General features: G+C 32.9%; 1 long non-coding RNA gene across 2 annotated transcripts; it reads right to left on the minus strand.

Annotated features, from left to right (window-relative positions):
* Positions 1 to 7,160: 7,160 nt before the first annotated feature.
* On the minus strand, positions 7,161 to 10,270 carry LOC145949708 (uncharacterized). Of its 2 annotated transcripts, none has more exons than XR_014428121.1 (4): positions 9,542 to 10,270; positions 9,381 to 9,439; positions 8,603 to 9,209; positions 7,161 to 8,093 (listed from the first exon to the last, which is right to left on the minus strand). It is a non-coding gene; the product is annotated as an uncharacterized LOC145949708 (long non-coding RNA). The 2 variants fall into 2 exon arrangements; XR_014428122.1 differs by having other exon boundaries at positions 7,163 to 8,093; positions 8,623 to 9,209.
* Positions 10,271 to 16,959: the final 6,689 nt, after the last annotated feature.

Consider the following 16,959-nt stretch of genomic DNA (forward strand, 5'->3'; position numbering starts at 1 on the left):
TATTTGTTAAGTTTAGGGTTATTGATAAAAAAGAATATTTTTTAGTTGATTATTATGGATATAATTGTTTGAATTTCAAGTATAACTAATGGTAGATTAACAACCTTTTACCAAAGACTTACTCATACACATTAAAAGTGTTTTTGAGACAACACTAAATTTACTAAACTTAAAAACTAAACCCTAGCGGTGATTTAAAGAGGAGGAAGAACCCAAGATAGTTAGAGAAAACTTTAAAGATCCAAACCAAGAGTTTAACATCCATCAAGGTAAGAGGGGAGTGAGAACCCTCGCTTCGAGTGTGAGTTATTTGTTGGGTAAAAGGATTGAACTTCAATCCCTTTATATGTGTTTGATTGCATGAGGGATTAAACTCGAAATCTTGTGATTTTAATGTGTTTCTATTATTCTCTTATTTTCCACTTGTCATATTGTATTGTAGTTGTATTTCTAATATATGAACTTATATTTGAATATAAATCTATGATTCTTTATGGTAGCTATATAAAATTGTATGGAGTTACACATAAAGAGGGTATTGCTTTTAATTAATTGCGTGAGCACTTATATATATATATATATATATATATATATATATAGGAAACATATCAAGTGAAAGAGAATTTATTATGAGAGATGAGAGGGTTAAAATATAACCCTTAGATTAATTTCCTCTCTTTTGATTAAACCCTAAATTTTCTCTCACTGATTAATCCAAGGGTTATATTTTAACCCTCTCATCTCTCATAATAAATTCCCTCTCACTTGATATGCTCCCTATATATATATATATATATATATGAGGAGGGATCCTTTTACTCCAGAAGTAAGTTTACCTAGACTTACTTCGTTCAATAACTCATGTTCTATATTGAATTTCAACGATCCAACCGTTCAATTTAAAGTTCTTAATCCATAGATCCAATCTATAAATTTTTAGAAAATTTGAAAATCATTTGATACTTCATTCCATTAAATCAAATTGACGTATAATCATAAAATCATTTTATACATTTATTCAAATTAATGAAATGAAGTATCAAATGATTTTTAAATTTTCTAAAAATTTGCATATTTGATCTATGCATTAAGAACTTTAAATTGAATGGTTGGATCGTTGAAATTTGATGTAGGACATAAGTTATTGAATGGAGTAAGTCTAGGTAGACTTACTCTTAGAGTAAAAGGATCCCTTCTCTCTCTCTCTCTCTCTCTCTCTCTCTATATATATATATATATATATATATATATATATATATATAAGTCATGGTGCCTGCTATAAATAATAAGTGAAATAAGTGAGCAAGTCTAAGTACTATGATTTAGTGGTAAAGTGAAATGTAAAATATGGTGTAATGTGAATATGATTTGTTGGTTGCGCATAAGAGTCTATATGTGACATACATTATTTGAATAAAAGTCTTTTTTGTGTAATGGGTACGAAGTGAAATATGCTGTCAATGTAACACCCTGAATTTTCTTGTTGATTATTATTTATTAATTAAAGGTGTTTTATAGAGGTTTGTATTAATTTAAAATTATTTATGAAATTTTTATAAATTATATTTTTTTAGGCTGGAACGGGCTGTTCCAAAAGTGGAATGGACCGTTCCAGATAATGAAAATAAGTTGTTTTTGAGGGACCAGAACGGGCCGTTCCAAAAGTGGAACGGGCCGTTCCAAAGAAGAAAATTACTCATTTTTCTATTTCCAGAACGGGCCGTTCCCAAAGGGAAACGAGCCGTTCCAAGGTTATGAAATTGCCTAAAGACCTTAGTTGGAAACGGGCCGTTCCAACTATGGTCAATCAGTGTTAACGTGAACTTCAGAACGGGCCGTTCTGCTTTTTGAAACGGGCCGTTCTGCTTTTTGAAACGGGCCGTTCCGATTTTGGAACGGGCCGTTCCAGTTGCTAAATTTGCCTATGTTCGAAGGATCCGGAATGAGCCGTTTCGAATTCAATACGGGCCATTCCGGGTACACTAGTTTGTCTATAAATAGGAGGTTGAGGGGTGAAAAATTTTATACTGAGTGAGAAGGTGAAATCTTAGAGAGAGAAAGAGGAGAGAGAGAGAGAGAGAGAGAAAGAAAGAAAGAAAGAAAGAGAGGGAAGAAGAGAGAATCCAGAGGAGGAGGCCCTGCCCAAGTTCCAGCTCCTGCTTATCCAGGTAAGGGGGGAGTGAGAAACCTCGCTCAGGGGTGTGGGGATAATTGTTGGATAGTTTGTTTGTCGGATTGGCCCCCAATCCCTTGCCGTTGTGCTGTCTTATTTTCTGTTTGCTCTACTTTATTCCTTGTTGGAAATAATAAATGATTATGTAATCTCAATCCCTTGCCGTTGTTCTGTTTGATTTTCTATTTACTCTACTTTGTTATTTGTTGAAGGTGTCGTTGTTCTGTTTGATTTTCTATTTACTCTACCTTGTTCTTTGTTGAAGTAATAAATGAATATGGAATTAATGTTAATAATAAATGAGTTTTAATATGAAAAAGAATGATCTCTGTGAATACCTATGCGGAGCTTATGAGGAGTATTTATGACATGACCATGGAAATATGGACAATGACATGAGACCTAAGAATGGACTATGAGACCTAAGAATGGACTATTGAGACAAGCTGTGATAATAAGAATATGAAAAATAATGACATGATATACTTGATGAAATCTTGTAATAAGTTAAATGTTGAGTTCATGAAATAATGAATGTATGACATGCATCATATGCATATATTACTCCAGGTGTGCCGTTGAGGCCGCATACCAACGATGCTAACAAGGTGTACCTTATTGTTTACATTTATTGTGTATTAACGTTGGGGTAGAGGGTGTCACAGTCAAGAAAGGTCTCTTTCGTGTAGAAGCTTGAGGATTCCATGCTCTTATGAATAGATAGGTTTTGAAGTGCTAGTCTTGTCATGTTGAGTGGGTATAAGGTGAAACTTGGTTGACATAGCTATCCTGATGCGCTTTGATGTATTTTCTTCTGATGAGAGTGTTGTGATGGCTTGACTTAGCATGTACTTCTAGATTACTCGGCCTTCGAGTGGTGAGAAATTATTTTATTGACGTCACATGTGTGTAATTAGGAGAGTATTATATATTGCATGAGCATAGCATACTTATTGTTGTGAATGACGAAGTTGAATGATATTGTGATGTGTTTTAAAGTATGAGACCTTGTATTTCTTAATTGTTGCAAATTATATGATGCAATTAATCATGATAATTCTGTTGCTTTAACTATATATTATTGGTGTGTATTTATATGTGTGTGACTATCCAACTTTTTTCTAAATCGATATTTGGAGTAAGATATATTTTCACCTCTATTTTCTTTATTGTTTTGTTTTGAGTTTATGTATCCAATTGATTTTGAATTTGGAGGAGTTTAATTGATGGGATAACTTTGATAAGATGTAACATATAAGAGTTCTTACTATAGGGATTATTAATGTTTTATTTGAATTATAAATTTTAGTTTACTTTATTTCATTTATAAACATTTTTGTAAAGTTTTTGAACTAATAACAATAATTTATTTGGTTTTAATTTTTGAATTTTGAATTTGAACGTGGTACCTTTTATCCATTATTTTGATTAATAAATAAAATATATTTAAGATATATTATTTTATATTATTAAATGCATGCATATCGAGTAATTAAAGGTGTTACAATAAATATTAATATATTGTATTATTTTGTAATAAGATAAATATGTGCATTCCAATGTATTGCTCATTCTACTTATGTTATATCCTTATTTTAGGATTAAATATATGGTAATCATAAAATTATTTCCATCAATAATATTAAATTTAAAATTATAATTTATTTTAAGAAAAAATAATTACATTGGCAATCTTTGAACATTTTTTAAATTACACATAATATTGCATTTTTTTTATAGTTACACTAATCCCTCAATATTTCAAAACATTAATTACACTATGTTACCCTAACTAATTATGCACACACTTAATGTTCAAAATAAAATTACACTATTATTCTTATATATATATATATATATATATATATATATATAATATAATATAAAACATTAAGATCCTCGTAAGAGATATATATTAATATTAATATTTAATTAATAATATAACATTCAAAAAATTAAAATAATATATTATAAGCTTAATTAATGTTTTAGTCATTTAATTTTTTTTTTAAGTTTAACTTGATCCTCTTTTTAAAAGGTTCAATAATTGATTTCTTTATTAAGTTCAATTTAATACATCTATTTTAAAAAGGTTCAATTAAGTTTTTATTTTTTTTAAATGAGATTAATTTATTTCAATTTTTTCCTCTTAACTTCAAATATTCTATATAAAAAAATAAGGGTAAATTTAATTTAAAAATAAATCAAATAAACACATTTTAACAAATAAAAACTTAATTAATACTTTTTAAAATACAAAATAACAATTACCTTTTAACAATTAATAAATACAACTTATTTAAAAAAAAGTATTTATTTTTGTCATCAAGGTACAATGTGTCTTTTTCATGCTAATATTTAGATTTATATAACATTTATTCTAAGCTCATAGTAAAAAGAAAAAGAAAATAGAAAAAGAATATCTTGTTAGAAATTTTTATTTCTTATATTTAATATGAGCTATATATATATATATATATATATTATTTGTAACATTTATATTAGAGGGGGTTATAATTATCTCGGTGTAACTTTTATCAAGTGTTACACCATTCAATAACTTTATATTAAATGTGAATTTTGTAAATCCAACCGTTAGATTGAAAGTTCATATCACTTTATAGGTATATATCAAATTTTGTTAAAATTGAACAACAATTTGAAGGTGATTTAAAGTGTTCATATTTTAGTGTATTTTAAAATGAATATATTATGTCAATTTTGTTTTATAAAAATGAAGTATTAAATCATCTTGGATTAATATAAAATTTTGTATATATGATCTAAGAGATATGAACTTTCAATCTAACAGTTGGATTTACAAAATTCACAATTAATATAAAGTTATTGAGCGGTGTAATACTTGATAAAAGTTACACCGGTGTAATTATAACCCCCCTCTTTATATTAACTATTTACATTTATTTGAACTCAATAAAAGTCATCTAATTTTAGTGATCTTTTAGACTACCAATAGGAAAAATTGATATGGCCCAATAAGTGGAAATCAGATTTGGCCCATTAGAGGCTAATGTGAATCCTAATAGATTTAAAATCGTAAAGATGATCATGATCCCCACGACAAATCAGAAGAACTTTTCTCTCCCCATCACAAGAGAAAAATCTAGTTCCATTTATGGAATCCGATGATTTGATTGAGGTTGCACTAAAAGATTATTCTATTGCAACATTTAGTCATCATGAATGGACTCAAGTATAATTTAAACTCAAGAACCTTGATAATCTAACACGATGTATATTACTTATTATTTGGTAATTGTTAAAATACAACAATTGGTATTAGAGTTGTCATTGTTGTCAAATTATTGAGAATTAAAGTTTTTTTTTTGTGAATTTTGTGATAGCATTAGTTAATCTATTATGTTGCTAAAATGACCTCTATTATAAAAATTGATTTAATTTAAATTACATAGATGTTTGTACGATGCTTTTTATACGAATTGTGTTCGATCCAAAGAAAAACACAATTTGGCCAAATAATAATATGTATGTGATGATAGATATATGACAATTGTAAAGTTTTTTTTTTCATGTGCGTAATAGTCAAACTTCAAAGAAAGACTATTATTTGACATAACTAATTGTCAAGCTTTGATCATTGCGATAAGAGTACCAATTACAAATTAATTTCTTTGTCTAAAGACTAAAAATTAATGTTGTGTTGGGTATCTTGTGATGAGTCTATTATGTAAAATAATTCATTATTTTGTTATATATAATTTATGTGACGTGCTTAGTAATTTGCAAACATGTTATTAACATTATATTTGTTCTCTATTTAGTTAATATTTCTATTACTACAAATGTTACTACTCAAATGAATTCAATCTGCATGCTTAATGAAACAAATTTTAATGTCTAGAAGGAAGTAATTGAGATAGTTCTTGGCTACATGGATCTTGATCTAGATATAGCACTTTGGGATGAGAAACCCATCCAACTTTAGAGAACCTACAGGAGGATAAGGTTGAAAAATGGGAACGTTATAGGTTTTTTTTTAATTTTCTTATTTTGTTGAATAGTATTTCACTGGTAATGAGAAGGTTGATGCAAACAATTTTCTTGCAAAGCTTATCTTTATACGATATAAAGGCAAGTAAAATATATGATGGATCAGATGACAACATCTAGGGCTTTTCACATTTTTCCTACAAGAATGTGGTATCGTTCCTCAATATACTATACTTGGAAAAACCAAGCATGAATAATGTTGCAGAACGTAGAAACAAGACTCTTAAAGATATGGTAAGAAGTATAATTAGTCATTCTTTCTTGCCAGAGTCATTATGGGGAGAAGCACTCAAGGTTGTAGTTTACATCCTAAACAAGGTACCAAGTAAAGTAGTTAACAAAACTTCTTATGAGCTATGGACCAGTAAAAGGCCAAACATAAAGCATTTACATATTTGGGGTTGTCTAGTTGAGGCACGTCCTTATAAGCTATATGAAAGCAAGTTGGAATCAATGATTGTCACTACTACATGATGCATATTTTACATCGGTTCTGTGATGTCATCTACATCGGTTCTAAAACCGATGTAGAATAAAGCGACTTAAAAAGTGTATAAACTTCTACATTAATTTAAAAACCAATGTAAATTTATAGATAAATCTACATCGATTCCTAGGAAAACCGATGTAGATTGCATTTTTTTTAAAAAAAATATTTTTGTTTTTAGATTATTCTTGGTTACTTGTAATGAATATATATATATATATATATATATATATATATGTGTGTGTGTGTGTGTGTGTGTGTGTGTGTGTATATATATATATATATATAAATAAATAAAGTGCGGGGACCAAACCTGACCCATAAGAAAGATTACAAAAATAAAGGAAAGCAAAGAAAAACAAAGCACAAAAAAAAATTAGCCTTGATACAATGCCAAAATTGCATGAAAAACCAACATATCAAATCTAATCTTTACATAGTAAAATCTGTCAGCCATACCACTGAAAACTTGTCGACTAGCAACTCCATTATGAATACTTATTAGACTTAGAAGTTCTGGATCTTTTCCTAGGCTTCCTTTTATATATAAATGTCCAGGAGGGTGAATCTTATGTGTCAATTTAATGGTTGATCTTGGCTTTTATTCAGTGATTTTTAAATCTGATTGCAAGTTACTGGTTGATCATATCAACGACCGAGCAAAAATATTTTTGAATACGAAGTTTTGATCAATCATATTAGGAAGCTTTTTGAAGTCAATATGAATTTTCAGGTTCTTTTTGTTAAGAGGCAAGTTAATACAGTAGTGCATACTCTTGCTAGTAATTCTATTGTTAATCCTAGTAATCAATATTTCTATTATATTCCTTTTGTATTTACAATGGAGAAGAATTGACTTTGCTACTGTAAAAAAAATGTAAAAATGAATGTTGGACCAATGAACTTTAAAAGATAAGTGGAATTGTGGGTGCAAGTGCCAATTCTACTAGTGTGTGTGCCATAACAGTTGAAGCAAATGGAGTAGGTGTGTCTCTTAACCATTAACTTTTTTAGGATGTCTCTATGGTTGAATTTGAAGTTTTATATACGCCCAATTTTAACATTTACGGTATGGTTAGTATTTTATCTGGTACGATGCATAAGCTAAATATTTATAGTACCTTATTATTTAAAATTTCATATCTACAATAATTTGTTAAAACTTAAAAACTACAAAAACTTCCAAACTCATAGCATGCTTTGCCAAGTAATTAAATATTTATTAGAAATATAAAAATATGACAAAAATGGTCAAGATTCAATATGCTTACTTCCACTGAGGTACTAAACAAGCAGGGGGATGCAAGTTGTAGACCACCACCATTTGTTTCTACTGATCTACTGTGCCTAAGAATTGATGCAGAGACATGCCTTCTCGAGCCACTTACTAATTGATGTTGGCTGCAATAAAGCACAGGGTGACTCTCAACAATTGATACAAAACATATTAAAATATCATGTTAAAAAGAAAAAAAAAAGACAATGTATCTCTAATCAACAATAATATCCAAAATGCTAACCACAAATTTTCCACTTCAGGAATTGAAATTGAATATTTAAAAATCTCTATTTTATCACTTGTTCAGTTGCATGATGCTAGCCACTCACTGTGCAACATATGTAGATTTTCACTAACTTCCTATGGGAACAATGTCGACTATAGGTGCATAAGGGATCTCAGTGAAATATACTACTATAACTTATTCCTTATAAAATGAAATTTATTACATATAAAATTATTTCTTGACTTTTGAATAGTGTCATTAAATATTATAATTATCACTTATTGTTGAAAACATAACATTAAAAAAAACGGATGTATGACTAAACAAAATATAAGAGATTTGAACTATAAAATCTGCAACTTCACAAAAAAAAGGAAGCAAGATTATGTGTCGATGTAATATTACTGTCTGATTGGTTGGCTGACCATTAAGCGGTGAAGAGTTCACTTTTTCAGCTGCATCTGGCTGATCATCAAGCGGTGCAACATTGACTTCATCCCCCTGCAAATGAGCTGCAACATCCACAACCTTATTGATCAAACCGCCAGCTACAACATCCACAACCTTATTGTTCAAACTGCCAGCCAAATTATCTGCTAGATCAGCATCAGGTAAGCCAGTACCGACTGCAGAATTTCTACGAGGTGCTCCATTTACAACCAAATTTGTTTTCCTTCCAGCCTCACATGCAGGTTTTTTAACTTTACAATAAGAATTAACATGTCCAATACAATGACGTGATAAACAATAATCGGGAATTTTTTCATAATCTAATGACACATAAAACGCATAGCCTTCCCTTTTTACCAAGAGGTGATCCGGTAATATGGTTCCATAACCGAGCCAGTTTTTCTTTTAATTCAACAAATTTCAAAGGCTTTTGGCCCTTGGTCAAGAACACTCTTCCATGAAGATGATTGGTGCATCAAGATAGACCTTCTTGATAGGCGTCTTCCAGAATTTTGACAGCAATAGTATCTCCCTTCCAATTCCTATATATAGATTCCAATTCCTATATATAGATAGATAAATATATTTCATTTCAAACACAAACTAAAATCAGCATACACAACATCACAACCACAAGTAAATGGAAATCGCCAATTGCAAATTGAAACCAATGAAATGATGATTAATTGATTAATTAATTTTTAATTTGGAAATGGAAGCTCGATGAACTCACAATATACGCCATGGAATTGGACTGTGGTTGTGGTTGTTGAATCAAAACGTTTAGAGAATCTGTTTTCACAACAACAACATTGGAAACAAAACTACGTCGTGTTAGTGAATCACGTAAAAAATGAAAAGAGAAAAAGAGAGGCGCTTTGAAAGAAGACGAACCCTAATGGTGGTCGACGCCAACCCCACACGCAAGTTCATTGGCACCTAGCAATACGCCCTCTCCCGTGCAGTGGTTGAGCGGGAGAGGTGCTTTGAGAGAAGACGAACCCTAATGGTGGCTGACCCCACACCCAAGTCCATTGGCACCTTGCAATACGCCCTCTCCCATGCAGTGGTCGAGCGGGATGAGCTTATCCTCCTACACGTTGAGAACCCTACCTCCTGGATCCTCCCCCATCGCTTCCCTCAACCTCGAAGCGCCCCGCCCTCGTCGAAGGGAATGACGTTGATTTATGGAAGAGATTAAGCACGCTTACAGAGCCTTCCCAACCGCAAAGATGAAGCACCATAAGGGTGGAGACCGATGGCAGAGATAAGGCCTCCACCATTCTCTCCCACAGAAAAACCTACAGCGTTGAGCTCATATTTTGGGATAGCTCCTGTGGAAACGTTTGGGGATTTAGAGCACCACCACATTTTGGAGAGCCTCTCCGAGACCGTTTGTGGATTTGGAACACTAACAATTAGGATTTTCGTGACCCGAAGGTCAACACCAAAAGAAGCTGCAAGAGTGTTGTCTTGAGACAATTGCGTGTGTGTTGAGTGTCGTGGAAATTCTTACACTTCTACATCGATCAAGTGTAAACCCGATGTAGAATAATTTTGTAATTCCAATTCTACATCGGTCAATAATAAAACCGATGTAGAATTTTTCATATCTACATCTTTTCTTCACAAAACTGATGTAAATATGCTTACATCTTTTATTTATTTACAAAATTGTCACCGCATTTTTTATTTACATCGTTTCTATTGGAACCGATGTAAATAGAGCGATGTTAAACAATTTTTTTTCTAGTAGTGTGTTAGTTGTTATTTTGTTGGTTATCTTGAACATTCTTGGGGATATAAATTTTACAATCCCACTACTAGATCATTATTTGAGGTGGAGAATGCGAGATTCCTTGAGAATGTTGAGTTTGGGAAAGAAGAGAACACGAGGAATGCTGTATTTTATGAAGAACTTGTCATCGACAATGATCAAATCCTCATGCCTATTACTATTCCAGTACCTATCCTAGTTATTGATGACAATGATGAAGTTATTCTTGACATCGTTCCAACACATGACAACAATGAGATTCCTCCTCAAATACCCATAGAGCAAGTTCAACAATCTTAAAAAGTGTCATTAAGGAGATCTACTATAGAGAAAGGAGAAGCACAATTCCAAATGATTATATTGTGTTTCTCCAAGAACATGAGAATGACATTGGTTTAGCAATGGATGATCGAATCAACTTTTGTCAAGCTATACACAATTCTAACTCTCAAAGGTGGATTGATGCCTTGAAGGAGGAGATGAAGTCTATGCATGACAATGATGTCTAGGATCTTGTTGAATTACCTTATAAAGATATGAAACCTATTGATTGTAAATGGTTATTTAAAACTAAGAGGGATTCAAAAGGTAATATTGAGAGATATAAAGTTAGTTTAGTTGCTAAAGACTTCACTAAAAAAATAAGGCATTGATTACAAAGAATATCAATAATATTTATCGATAATATGTAAGAAATGTTAATATTTTTTATGAACAAAAATCTGTCAATAAGTTTTACTTATCTATGAATATCAATAATATTTATCAATAATATATATTTTTTTATAGATATTAATTCGTTGATAAATATTTGTCGATAATTAACATTTTTTTTTTGTAATATACTTATAATAATATTTCATATAAATACCATAATTAAAAAAAAGTAACTAATGGGTGCTGAGAAAGTATTATCTTCGCATTTCTTCTTTCTTTTCCACTTCTTTTAAAAATTTTGGTGAGTGAATAAACTAGAGAGATAGTGGATGCTCATTTAACAGTGTCCTTAAAATACTTAGATGGAGGGAAGGCTATGTTGTAGATTTGTAGTAAGCTTATTGTCTTTATCTTCTTCGAGTTTGAGGGTTCCTGGCATAGGATGCCACTTTATTCAGCTTTATGATCACCACCAATATTTGCAATGTTTTAAAAAATTTTCCTTTTAGGATCTTAAGGCAAGTCCTAGTTGATGAAGATACAAGCATATAATACATGTGAATCATCTTTCACAATTCACATACATTATTTTGTCGAATCCACAAGATGTTGCACAAATAGTTGGTAGTTTGGACTTTTAAGCATATCACACGGGTTCGATTCCAGGCTACATAAATAGAACAACACCTCTGGACAAAAGAGTTGCACCTTAATATTAGTTCAGAAAAAAATATACATTATTTTATACTTATTTTTATATGTTTGTTTTTCTCTCAAATGTTAAAATGTGTTTTGCATGGCATGGTACAGATTAGATGGTGAACTAAAATTGGTGCTGTATCCAAGGAAAAGTCAAGTAAGATTAGATTTTAGATATTGGTTTAATATATGATTTATTAACCTTAAATATGTTTTAAATTTATATAAAATGAAAGAAAATTAATTTTAATTCTGTAAAATTGTTCTGTATTTTTTTTCTTCATCTCTTTAAAGTTTAGAATAAATATTTTTTTTTCATAGGATATTTTTATTTTAACTCTTTAAAATTTAAAGTCATCATTTTTTTATCTTTAACAATCATTTTAAAGTAGATAAATAATATTTTTAGAAGATTTATAAAAAAATTTAAATACATCATATTAATATAGTATCATAAATAATTGTGAGTGTCATATGAAATGACCATTCAATCTTTTAATAAATATATAAGTACTTAAAAAAATAAAAAAATAATAAGAACTAAAAATAATAATTTTAAATTTTAGAAGAATGATAAATAAATAATTTTTTTATAAAAATCAAAATAAAATAAAATAATTTTATGCCTATATAACTTTCAGTGATGAGTGTCATAATACGTTACATAAAGAAAATGCAAATGACCAATTATTTAGTATTATTTTCACTTGAAAAAGTATAATTAGCATATGGGTAATGTTAATTAAGATCGTAAATACTTTTCTTCTAAAAAATAAGTTCATCATTTTACTATATATAATGCGTATTTTTCTCGTAATTACTAACCATTTTATTTATATAATTAATTATAGTTTTTTTTATGCTGGTAATCCAATTTTAAATATTGGAATAAATCAAAGCCACGAAATACTTATTGTGATAAATGTTACCTATGCATATATTATTTATATATGAAACATTGTCAATAATCCATTATTTCAGCACAAATAAGTTTTTCGAAACTAGTATAATTCATAAAATATTCCTTAACATTAATAATATCTCAATAAAGATTAAAAAAATTGACTTTGTTATCAATTAATAAAGCAATACTAAATGGAATTGATTCAATAATTTACTAATAATAAAAATTTTATGTTAAAGTTTAAACAATAATCTTCAAATAAATTTACAATTATTATGTACCAGAAAAGAATAGGTTGTCATGTGTCACTCTACGTGTCATCATGCAACAACCTTTTTGATCATTTCGGTCACCAAATCCTAAACCAAACTCATCGGTCTACTCGACCATACTGGCTACTAAGACTCGTGCCTTGACCATCGAGATATGTAACCATCGAATGATACACTCGAGATTCCACACTTACCCGCTCATTCGGCCATGTTAGCTGTCAAAAGTCGGGACTCTATAAAGTGGTCTAACCAACTTGTACATGTATCATTATGTTCTGATCTTCTCGGCTACCTCGACCACCGAGAAGCACGATGCCTACATCCAACGATGACCTCTATCGACTCGACAGGCTCGGAGGCTGAGTGTGTCGAGATGAGGACATCGTTAAATTCCTATGTATGGTGGATTACATGATTAATGAAGAAAGTAAGTGAGCTTAAGGGATAATCCATCATTAGTAATCGTATTAGCTAATTGGTAATCAGAGAATAAGGCCCACCAAGTTCAAACTCATTACGGTCAGTATAAATAGTCACACAAAACGAGGTAAAACTATTATTCATTTATTGCTACTATCAATATTCACACTCGTTCTAACTTGAGCGTCAAAGTGTCTTTTGTAGGTATCTCCCCCCTTTTTACATCTTGACTCGAAGCTCTCATTTGGCCCTTAGATTACGAAAAGATTACTAGTTTACCCTCGATCAGGTACATTTTGGCGCCCATTATGGGGGTCGAATTGGAAGCTCCAAGACAATAGGCTAGCATTATGGTAACCACTAGGAAGACTATAGTTGAAGATCCACAATTCGAGGAAGACCATGTGGAAGTGGTGGATGAAACGAATCTCTCAAAGCCCATACACTAGTTAAAGGAGGAAATGGTAGCCATGTGACAACAAAAGGAGAAGGATGCAAGGAAATTGGCGGCCTTGAGAGAAGAGAATGTTGCGTTGAAAAGCCAAGACCCTTCTTGGAGGCCTTCCTAATCGACCCGTACACAAACACGAGGGTCTTTCCACTCACTTAGACACCATACTTTTGTTCCTCATGTCTCAATTGTCACACCAGAAAACTTTCCCTTGGTAGCATCGACCGTTAATTGATCCATCCGCAACGCCCCATTGGGTGCACACCGCCATCCTTTTACCTCAACCATCATGCAAGCTCCGCTTCTAAACCATTAGAAGTCCCTCCCCAGTATGATGGCACAACTGATCTCGACGAGCATATCGATGTCTTCCTCACACAAGTGACACTTAGCACCATTGATGATGCAGACCTGTGATGGATCTTCCCAACGTCACTAAAGGGGTGAACATTGAGCTGGTTCACTCGCCTTCCAACCAATTCCATCAACTCCTTCAACACGTTGGCATCCCAATTCACAATCCAATTCACCACCATTCGACCTCACTAGCTAACAACTTTAGCACTGGTTAGTATTCGGCAAGACAAGAAGGAATCGCTTTGGGCCTTCATGGATCGATTCAACAGAGCAGCCTTAGAAATCAGAGACCTTAACCCTATGATAGCTCTTCATCACCTCACCACGGCTTTGAAACCGAGACCTTTTGTCAACAACATTTGCAAGAAACCACCCATCAACATAGACGACTTACGCCGTCACGCTAATAAGTATATGCAAATGGAAGATCTGGTTGACTTTCACAACCAGGCTTGAGTCGAGGCTACAATGAAAATAGAAAAACCTATGGAAAGTTGATTTTGAGGCTGAGGAAAGGAGTTAGTCCCTCGTGAGAAACATGCACGAGGCCCAAAATAATCACATTACACACCTTTGAACACCAGCCGAGCGGCCATACTTGATCAAGCCCTTGCATACGAAGCTTGGTGGTTCCTAAGCAGGCCTCCACTCCTTCTCAGGTCGGCCTGACAAAGTCTTGCATATACCACTGCAACAAGGGGCACTCTATCGAAGAATGCACCGCCCTCAGAGATAAAATCGAGGACTTGACTAAAAAAAGACAACTTCAAAAACTTCATAGACCGGCCAGTCTTGTCCTGGTACACTCATTGTTCCCAACACCATGACTAGTGTGGTCAAGGACGAACGAACAAGCACCCCCAAACGCAACCCATACGAGTCATTAACACCATTGCAAGAGTGTTTGCGGGTGGAGGGCTCAACCTCCTCAACCCGAAAGAGGCATTTGCGGGTGGTTCGAGTTGTGCACACGATGGAACATCAACCGAAAAGGAGACTATTGGCCGTAACATTTACCGATGCAGACTTCCAAGGGATCGATCCCATCCAAGGCAACCCTATGATAATCAGTGTAGAGATACACAATCGCATAGTCAAGAAAACACTAGTTGATCAAGGCAATTCAACCGATATTCTATACTAGAACACTTTCAAGCAGTTAAGGATTTCTGGAAGAGAATTGGTCCCTTATAACAAGCCCTTGGTCGGCTATTCGGGGGGAAAATTCAACACCAAGGGGTACATTAAACTCTTCACTTGGTTTTGTTTTGACGAGAGAGAATATCAAGACGTACAGGTTAAGTATTTGGTAGTACACACCAACACATCCTACAACATACTCCAAGGCCGACCATCACTAAACGTTTTAAGAGCAATAGTCTCAACATCGCATCTAGAAATGAAGATGAATCGTACATGTCGATCAAAAAGTAGTCTGAGAATGCTACTTCGCAAGTCTAAGGATGACTCAGTTGGATGAAGACGAATCGAAAGGGGTCAATGCAGTAATCCATTCGGTATTGGCATCCTTTCCCTTGACTTTAGACCTTGACCTTAGAATGGATCATGACGAGCAGGTGGAACCAACTGAAGAAAAGCGATCCCTTCATGTTGGCATAGAAGAGTCCCAGGTTACCTACATTGGGGTCAACTTGTCCGAGACCGATCAAATGACATTAAACAATGTAATTATTCAAAACAAGGATCTCTTTGCATGGGTACCTTCAGATATGTCGAGAATAAACCCTAATTTTTTGTGTCATAGATTTTCAATATGCTGAGAAGCCAAGCTAATGGCCCATAAGAAAAGAAAGATGGGCAACGATAAAAAGACAGCGGTTGAAGAAAAAATTGTCAAATTGGTTGATGCTCAATTTATTCAAGAAGTACAATACACCACGTGGTTGAAAAATGTGTGGTCATGATGAGGAAGCTAAACGAGAAGTGAAGAATGTGTACTGACTACACCGACATAAATAAAGTTTGTCCCAAAGATGTCTACCCATTGCCAAACATTGATTGGTTAGTTGATGGAGCGGCCGCCACAAAATCCTAACCTTTCTAGACGCATATTCTAGATATATTCAAATCTATATGCACCCGTGGGATGAAGACAAAACGACTTTCGTCATAGACTCGGCTAACTATTATTATTGAGTAATGTCGTTCAGATTGAAAAATGCAGGAGCCACTTACCAACGATTTATGGACAAGAACTTCAAGCACCAGATTGGAAGGAGCATGGAAGTTTATGTGGATGATATGGTCGTCATGTCAGACGACATCTCTATACATGTCGCCGACCTCACTAAGGTATTTCAACAACTTCGCAAGTAAAACATGAGGCTCAACCTAAAAAAATGCGTGTTCGACATATCTGATGGGAAGTTTTTGGGATTCATGTTATCGGCACCCAATATTGAAGCCAATCCTGACAAGTGTCGAGTCTTATCTGACATGAGAAGTCCTCAAAACATCAAAGAAGTTCAAAGGTTGGCAGGTTAGTTAACATCTCTATCCTGATTCGTCTTGTGCTTAGTTGAGACGGGTAAACCAATTATTGGGTTGTTAAGGAAAGCAAGTAGATTCAGTTGGTTCGAAGACTGTGAAAAGGCATTCCAGGTGCTCAAGGAATGGCTTAGCACACCGTCGATCCTCTCCAAACCGGACCCCAACTTGGGTTTAGTGGTCTACTTGACTGTCTCGAGTGAGGCGATAAGTGCGATGATGGAGCAAGAAAAAGAAAAATAAAAGCCCATCTATTTCGTTAGTCAA

The sequence above is a fragment of the Cajanus cajan genome, chromosome 7, assembly GCF_000230855.2.
Source record: "Cajanus cajan strain Asha chromosome 7, NIPB_CcT2T_4, whole genome shotgun sequence".
NCBI lineage: Eukaryota > Viridiplantae > Streptophyta > Magnoliopsida > Fabales > Fabaceae > Cajanus > Cajanus cajan.